Source organism: Podarcis pityusensis, assembly GCF_964106645.2.
Source record: "Podarcis pityusensis genome assembly, chromosome: 17".
NCBI classification, from domain to species: domain Eukaryota; kingdom Metazoa; phylum Chordata; class Lepidosauria; order Squamata; family Lacertidae; genus Podarcis; species Podarcis pityusensis.
Window position 1 is genome coordinate 41,170,379 of NC_138042.1, and position 7,954 is coordinate 41,178,332.

The 7,954-nt window shown below is 42.7% G+C and overlaps 1 long non-coding RNA gene across 1 annotated transcript in view; it reads right to left on the reverse strand.

Annotated features, from left to right (window-relative positions):
* LOC308466473 overlaps nucleotides 1–7,954 on the reverse strand; it is an 88,093-nt gene that overhangs the window by 51,987 nt on the left and 28,152 nt on the right. The window lies entirely within an intron of this gene.

Below are 7,954 nucleotides of genomic sequence, written 5' to 3' on the forward strand. Positions count from 1 at the left end.
AGTTTCCAAAATAGGTGTATTTATTTACATCCTTTCTGCTCAATGTGTTAATTTTGGGGTCCATTGAATGCCAGGGTGTATCATGCCAAATCTTGGCCGTTGCTCCAGCACTCGTTGGGTTCCCCAATCAAGCTTCAAATTTGCTCAACAGCAACCCAGAGGAACAGTAAATAAAGCTTCTCCAGCAAAAGCCACAGGCTGAAGATTGTGACTGGAAGGAATCCCTCGGCTTGTTATTTTACGAAGCTTAATGACATTATGGGATGGCATTAGAAAAGCTTATAGAAAACAAAGCACATAAGATGGACTGTTTGAAAATAAAGCAACTCCAAGCAACTGACATATGATGAGATTTAAAGCAACTTCAAGCAATCTGATATAATTCCCAAACCAATTAATGGTTTAATAATGGTATGACCTACTAGTAAGCTCTGACAAAGCAATCGATTTGAATAAACAACATCCCTCTCCACAAGGCCCCAAAAGAAATCCCCCAAAATGCCCACATATATGTATTTTAGATTGAGTAACAACTGGGCCATTTATTTTTCCATAAACTTCATTATTTATGCCCACATAGATCATGAGTGACTATAATCTACCTGGGGGTAAGTGAGACACCTGCTGCATCAGTGATTATCCATACAGGACACCTGGACACACTCTAGCACTGGCTTGCCCAAACAGATGTTGCTCTTGTTTTGTCTTCATGGCCAAGAAGGTGGTCTTGCTGTGTGGGCAGCCCAGAACCTCCATACACACTACCCAGGCTTGCACCTAGTCACTCCTGGAGACATATTCCATTGAGACAGATGGATGCCAACAGAAGTATGTGTAGCTGACTATGGCGCTGATATTTTTCATCCATCATTATGTGTTCCTATTTCACACAGTGATGTCATTTTAATATTTTTTTCAGGTGTTCTTCTTGGTGTTCTGTTCCTGAGATGGCTCATCCTATCCTCTTTGTTTGTGGCTATGTAAATACAAATGAACATTATGTCCGTATTCGAAGAAGGTAGGGTGGTTGCACAGTGTAGGAGTGCGGACAAGGTCCCAGGTTCAGTTCCCAGAATCTGCAGGTACAGCTGGGAAGGACCCCTGGTCATGAAACCCTGGAGTTTCAGTCAAAGTAGACAATACTGACCAAATGGACCAATGGTCTGATTCAGCGGAAGACAGCTTATTATGTTCCTATAGGCTTTCTCGCATGATCTGGTCCTGGATGCCTTTCATAGAAAAGATATCTGTACAGATCACTTACTCCACCGTTGTCTTTCAGATGCAGGATGTCGTCGGGTAGATTACCAAAACAGAAATGGCCTGAAATTACCCTTTGACTTTGTGTATATGTGCATGGCAACACAAACGCAAGCAAATTAGCAGTTTATGACTGCAACCCTAGGCACATTTATCTGACAGTAAACTACCTTGAAATTTGTGAGATTTACCTTTGAGTAAAATGCACAGGCGCATACATTGTGAATCCAATCAGAATGGAATTGATGCTCCTTGAAGATTAAAGGAGGTGCTACTGCTAACCTCAGCAGGAGCAGAATTAGATAATAGCAATTAAATAACATTTTCTATTAGCCTATCCAACCTCCTCTCCCACTGGATGCTAATGATGCGGGAAATTTTCATCCAGTGTCACAAGGACTCTGGCAGGGATGGTTTTCTCCTAGTAACCTCGTGAACAGTTATTCTGTGCAGGTAATTTACATAAGACAGCCCTGAAATCATTTCCCATCCATGCAATGTTCATCCTTTAAATGAAAAGCCAATTAAAGATGAAATCACTCTGACTATTTGAACATGGGAAATAATTATTTGAGGAAACAATTCTTAATTTATAAAGTGTTCTTATTTCACTAAGGACTCATCTATAATGTTCAATTAATGATGTTTGCTTATCAGTGTAACAATTACAAAGTTTCGGTGTTTTTTGTTTCTTTTGTAACAAACAACACTTTCACATTGTGGCTATCGAATAATAACACGTGAAATAAAGAAACCACATTCCCTTTGCAGAAGACTGACACACACACATAGACTCAGGGCAAACATTTGACAAAGGATTTGTTTTTTTTAGTGTAATCTAACTGCAACTTGCAGATCACTTCAAAAATATTAATAGTCTTAGGAGATGAAACAATGTTTGCAGCTGCTTTATTAATCGGCTATGATGGTTGGTTTTTGCTCTGCTGAAATTTGCTCTCTAATTTCTCAAAAATTGCATTTCCCAAGAAAAGAGGCTTCTATTTTTCTGCCTCGCTTGTAGGTCAGTTTAGAATTTCTTTATCCTTTCAATAAGGTGGAGCTTAGCTACTTGGCTGTGGGTGGCACGTGTGGTTTTCTGTCCATTAAACATGTTTCCAGCGCCTTTTGGTCTCTCTGGCTGATGATGTTCCTGATCTGGAGGGGGGGACACAGGACATGAGAGACGTCGTCCTGTGACATCTTCCTATGGATTTTTAATTGAAGCACAGGAAGTTGGGGAGGGAGCGAATCCCTGGGATTAGTGCGCTTGCTGGCTTTGTTTTTAAGGGAAGTTCTTCATTTCACCTTCAAAAAAAGTCTGTGCTGATTTCTTTAAAAGTAAGGAGACCACTTTTCAAACAAAATAACAACGAACAGCTTGACTTCTTCCGACACTTACAGTAAAGGCAAGCTAAGAGTGTCATGGGATATTCAGGAAACATGGACACCCAGGAATGCTGCAGAGTTCAGACCACGGGAGAGGTGATTTGTGGGGTGGAAGAAAGGACACTCAAAACCCCTTGGCCACACAAAATAATATTACCCGAGACTTTAGGATTTCAGTCATCAGACTTTTCTCATTAATAGATAAACAACGGGAGACTAGACTGCACTAGAACACTCACAGGGGCATCAAAACATACCAGTGAAGAGTAGTCATATTTATGCCAAAAGGAAGCTCAGGGTGATATTACAAGCATTTGTCCTATTATGTCCTTTCGTTTTATCCTCTCTTTGAAGTAGGCTGGGTTGAGAGAGAATAACTTTAAGATCACTGTGAGGCAACCATGTCTGCTGCAAGTACACCTGGGTTATAGATCCCTGCAGCAATATGAAGTATGAAGGGCATGTTTTCATTCTTAATGCCAATATACAAGTCTCAGAGAGCAGAAACCTAAGTAAAGCTCACTGCAGGTATGTGTGTATGGGTTACTCAGATGCATAGGTGTGCTGGCTGTGGCCAAGGACACACTATTGTCTTTTATCCGCTGTAGTAGAGCACTATGGTATGTTGAGCTTCAGACATGGTCTGAAGCTCAACATCAAAAAAACGAAGATCATGGCCACTGGGCCCATCTCCTCCTGGCAGGGAGGGGGAAGGGGAAGAAATGGAGGTAGTGAGAGATTTTACTTTCTTGGGCTCCATGATCACTGCAGATGGTGACAGCAGTCACGAAATTAAAAGACGCCTGCTTCTTGGGAGAAAAGCAATGACAAACCTAGACAGCATCTTAAAAAGCAGAGACATCACCTTGCCAACAAAGGTCCGTATAGTTAAAGCCATGGTTTTCCCAGTAGTGATATATGGAAGTGAGAGCTGGATCATCAAGAAGGCTGATCGCTGAAGAATTGATGCTTTTGAATTCTGGTGCTGGAGGAGACTCTTGAGAGTCCCATGGACTGCAAGAAGATCAAACCTCTCCATTCTGAAGGAAATCAGCCCTGAGTGCTCACTGGAAGGACAGATCGTGAAGCTGAGGCTCCAATACTTTGGCCACCTCATGAGAAGAGAAGACTCCCTGGAAAAGATGTTGGGAAAGATGGCGGGCACAAGGAGAAGGGGACGACAGAGGACAGTTGGACAGTGTTCTCGAAGCTACCAGCATGAGGGAGGCAGTGGAAGACAGGAGTGCCTGGCGTGCTCTGGTCCAGGGGATCACGAAGAGTCGGACACAACTAAACGACTAAACAACAACAACAGTAGAGCACTAACTCCACCATGGAATTCCCTGGGCACACAACCTAGTAAAATGTGATGCACATACCTATGCTCAGGGGACCTGTGACACAGTGCGGTATACATAGTAGAACTTGTGCTGAAGGGGTCATAGATAAGCAGTTTTAGAAAGTGATAAGAGAGCATGGTACTTCAGGTTGCATCATAAGGTTATGGGTTGAGCATAAGAGTGTGGCAAATGTGATGTGAAGAGACATGGGTTCTGTGGTGCAGTGGAAGAAACATGGTGGAGGGAGATTTATTGTTGCTGGCATCCATTTGTCTCAAGAGACCATGGGGTGCGCCTCCTGGGATAAAGTCAAAACACTGTGTTGGCAGCACTGAAGTGACTTCCATGCAGCACAAGACTGGGCAGTGCCCTACGGAGGTCCTGATCTGCCCAGACGACAAGAACCCCCTCTTGGTCTCTGTGGGCCAAAGGAAAGCACAGCAATATGTCTAGCTGCAAGAATTGCTGGAAGGATAATTGCTTCCTCCTCCTCCTTTAGCAATCACTCATAGCTGAGTAAGATTGTCTTCTATGAACACAGTCCGTAAGTGACTATGGAGGCTCATAGCTGTCAACTTACAGATTTGAAAATAAGGGACCAGCAGCCTCAAAAATAAGGGATCAGCAGCCAAAATAAGGGATTTTCTGAACACAGGTATGTTCAACTTCTGAGCCCCTCTGAGCCAAAGGCAGAAAGCCCAGCCAGCAGCCAAACGAAGCCTCAAGCGGTGGTTCCCACAGTGCAGCAACCCGGCAAAGGGGATGCAGCAAGGAAAACCACCGTCACCTCTCCGCTGGGAAGCACTGAGCAAAGGCGAGTCCCCAGGCAACGCGGCCAATTTGATCAGCACAAGGCATGCAAGCTCCACCCCCCAGTCGCTCTTAGACTCCTTATTGGGTGAGCAATGCAGCCAAACAACACAGTTGGAGCCTCCCTGGCCGGCAGGGAGGGAGGGAGAGGAGCTGCTTCCTTTGAAACCCGGGAAATTTAAGGGACCTCATCGATAAGGGACAGCAGCGGGACACGGCGCTGGGATAAGGGACTTTCCCGCCAAATAAGGGACAGTTGACAGCTATGCTGTGGAGGCCAATTCTGGATCCACACGTCCTTCCACAGTGGGGACATAGGTTTCCAGGCTAATTGCTCCAACTGTCTAGGGACTCCACAATGGATTTGTGAAGAGTTAGCCTTTTCTTCTCCTGAAGCTATCCCGCAAGTCAGCAACAGTTTGGAGTCAGAGTTTCCCTTCTCCTAGATGGGCTGCCTTCGCAAGGTTGACAAGCTGGAGGGACATGGCGGCTCAGGCACCCTGCAAGCCCAATGCCATTTGTGGGGACGGCCTTTTACATCCTTCTCAATGGCAGGAGGGGGGCTGGAAGGGACACAGCAGCTCAGGCGCACTGCATACCCAGCCCCATGCTGCTTTTGCAGGCGGCTCACTGGTGTCTCCGGGTGCCTGGGCTTGCGCGCCACCTTGGGCTATGGCGTGCCGCTCTCCAAGTGCCACCCAGTGCAGTCCGCCCCCTGCGCATCCCATTAGCTACACCACTGGTTGAGAGAAGATTATTTTCTCAAGGCCACGCAGAACGGTCAAGAAGGCTGTGTACCCAGCAAAAAATGCAACATCCAAATCACACGGTCTCTCTGCAGGGATGCAATTGTCAGGCTTAACTTGCCACTGATATGTGCAGTATACCAGATGAAACCATGTCTCATTTCTAACCATTGGTTTTCAGTTTGAAAAGGGGAGACATAAATTGTCCATTAATGTACCTGTTGATAGTGTTAATAAAATTCCATTTATCTTGCAGGCTAAGCCTTTAGATTCTGCTGCAGACTCCAATGTCACTTCTTCTCGGTCATACATATTCTAGTTACCTGCTTCATAATATTGCAGTCCATGATAAAATGATTTATTAGGTGAAATGGTAGCTGATTGGTTTTAACCCCTTCAAGCTGAAACTGCACCCAAGCATCAGAAATCAGTCTGTCAGTTTGAAATAGATGTTATAGCCTATGAAGTCATTTGGACTCCCAACTCTCCCATTATTTCTGCAAATCCTCATTAGAAAACGCTGGATGAAATATAGTTGGTATTAAAGAGGAATATAGGGAATACAGGGCAAACAAATGTGTTTGCTGATATTTACATGTCATAACAAGCACACTGTATAAAGAGATTTCATATTATTTGTAATGCTTTGGGGAATGAGTTTAAGAAAAGGCAGGACTCTTAATGATACTTCAGTGTCTGCCAATTCAATGTCAATCCATGTCTTATCTGTTTTCTAAATAATGCAAATTAGCCACCTGATTTGGATTGCCTAATTATATTTGAATAAATGTGGAATATTCCACCACACTTGTATTTTTCTGTAAGATGGTAAAAGCAAATAAGGGGTTTCATTAAAAAATAAATTTATGAATAGTATTTTGCCACTTCTTTAGAATACCGTATGATAGGGTAAGAAATTGGGAAGTTTTGAAAAATTGATCACAATAACCCTCAAGCTTCCCAACATATGCTTTGGTTTGTGGGTATGGAAATTGCAACTGCATGTGATTTGAGAATTTTTCCTAAGAAAAGAAAATGGGCTTTTAGTATTAAGCTATATTCTTATAGGAACTATGGTACACACTGATGGTTAAATGGTATGTAAAATTGGATATGAATATGTATTAAAGCTTAGAAAATAATTCTAACCCTTTATGTTCTGAGCAGTTCTCATTTGCTTTTTCTCCTACCCCAGCCATCCATGTGCAATGGCGCAGCAGTACATTGCATGCATATGTGTGTAATGTAATGTCAATACCAATCTTTTAAAAATAAAACAGCTTTGGGATGGGGTAGTTTTGACCAAAGAAATTAAACTTTTCCCTGCTCAGTTTTCCCTCTTAATATCCCTCCCATTCCCAGCCAGATAAATTAAATATCCCCCCTTCCAAACTAGTTACCTCACATGGCTGTCTAACGTATTCCAAACACATAACCTTAAAGCTTCAAGAAGAGAGAGAACTATTATATGTACCCCTGAGTGATTAAAGCAGCAAACATTATCTCATAGGACTGGGAGTACCTATGTTCAATTCCAAACTTAGCCACCAAGTTCACTAGATCCCTTATGGTCTTTCACATGCTGAGGTATAAAATGCCTTTTAGCCTCTAATGCTATTTATGTTAACATGTCATACTTGTTCACGCAAGAAAGAAGGGAGAGAAACAGCATTTGCAATATGAATGAGTGTTTTTACAAGACCGTTACAGATGGGGCATGTGCTCGGGAGAGATGCACATAATAAGTATACAACAGCAGCCTTAATGCTTACATACAACTCTTAAGGTCTCTTCATTATTGGATATTATTAAAAGAGAGCTGGCTTCTATTAGTTTAATAACAGGCACATGCCATCACCATTCATCTCCAAATGCTACCATATTAGAAAGATATTTAGTTTGGAGAACTCTAGAATATTGTCCTTTGGGGAATTCCTACCTACTTCCCCTGTTTGTTTGGCTATATCCCTAAAAACAAATATTTTCAGGAAATAAAACCTGTTCATTAGAAAGCTGGGACTTGCTTTCCTAGAGCTGATCTTATTTGTGCATGAGTGCCATCTGGTGGTCAAGTAGAAGCAATTCCCACTTTCTTCCTCATTTGTGAATTATGGCATCAATCACGTGCACATGTGATTGGGAGTAATTTCTGTGAGCCCAGAGGTCTTGCTTTTGTGTAAATATGTATAAGATCAAGCCATCAATCTCCCTCCCCCAAGCTGTTGCAGCTTCTCTTCTCTCTCACTCCCCGGGGCATTAATTTTATAGGACAATATAACAAACCAAACTGCGAGTAGACCTTACTTTCAGTGGTTGATACAGTGGGGGAAATATATATGAATGGACAAATGAAAGCACCAATACGTTTTCACTCATATGGAAAATTTGATATAGAAACACACCAGACATATA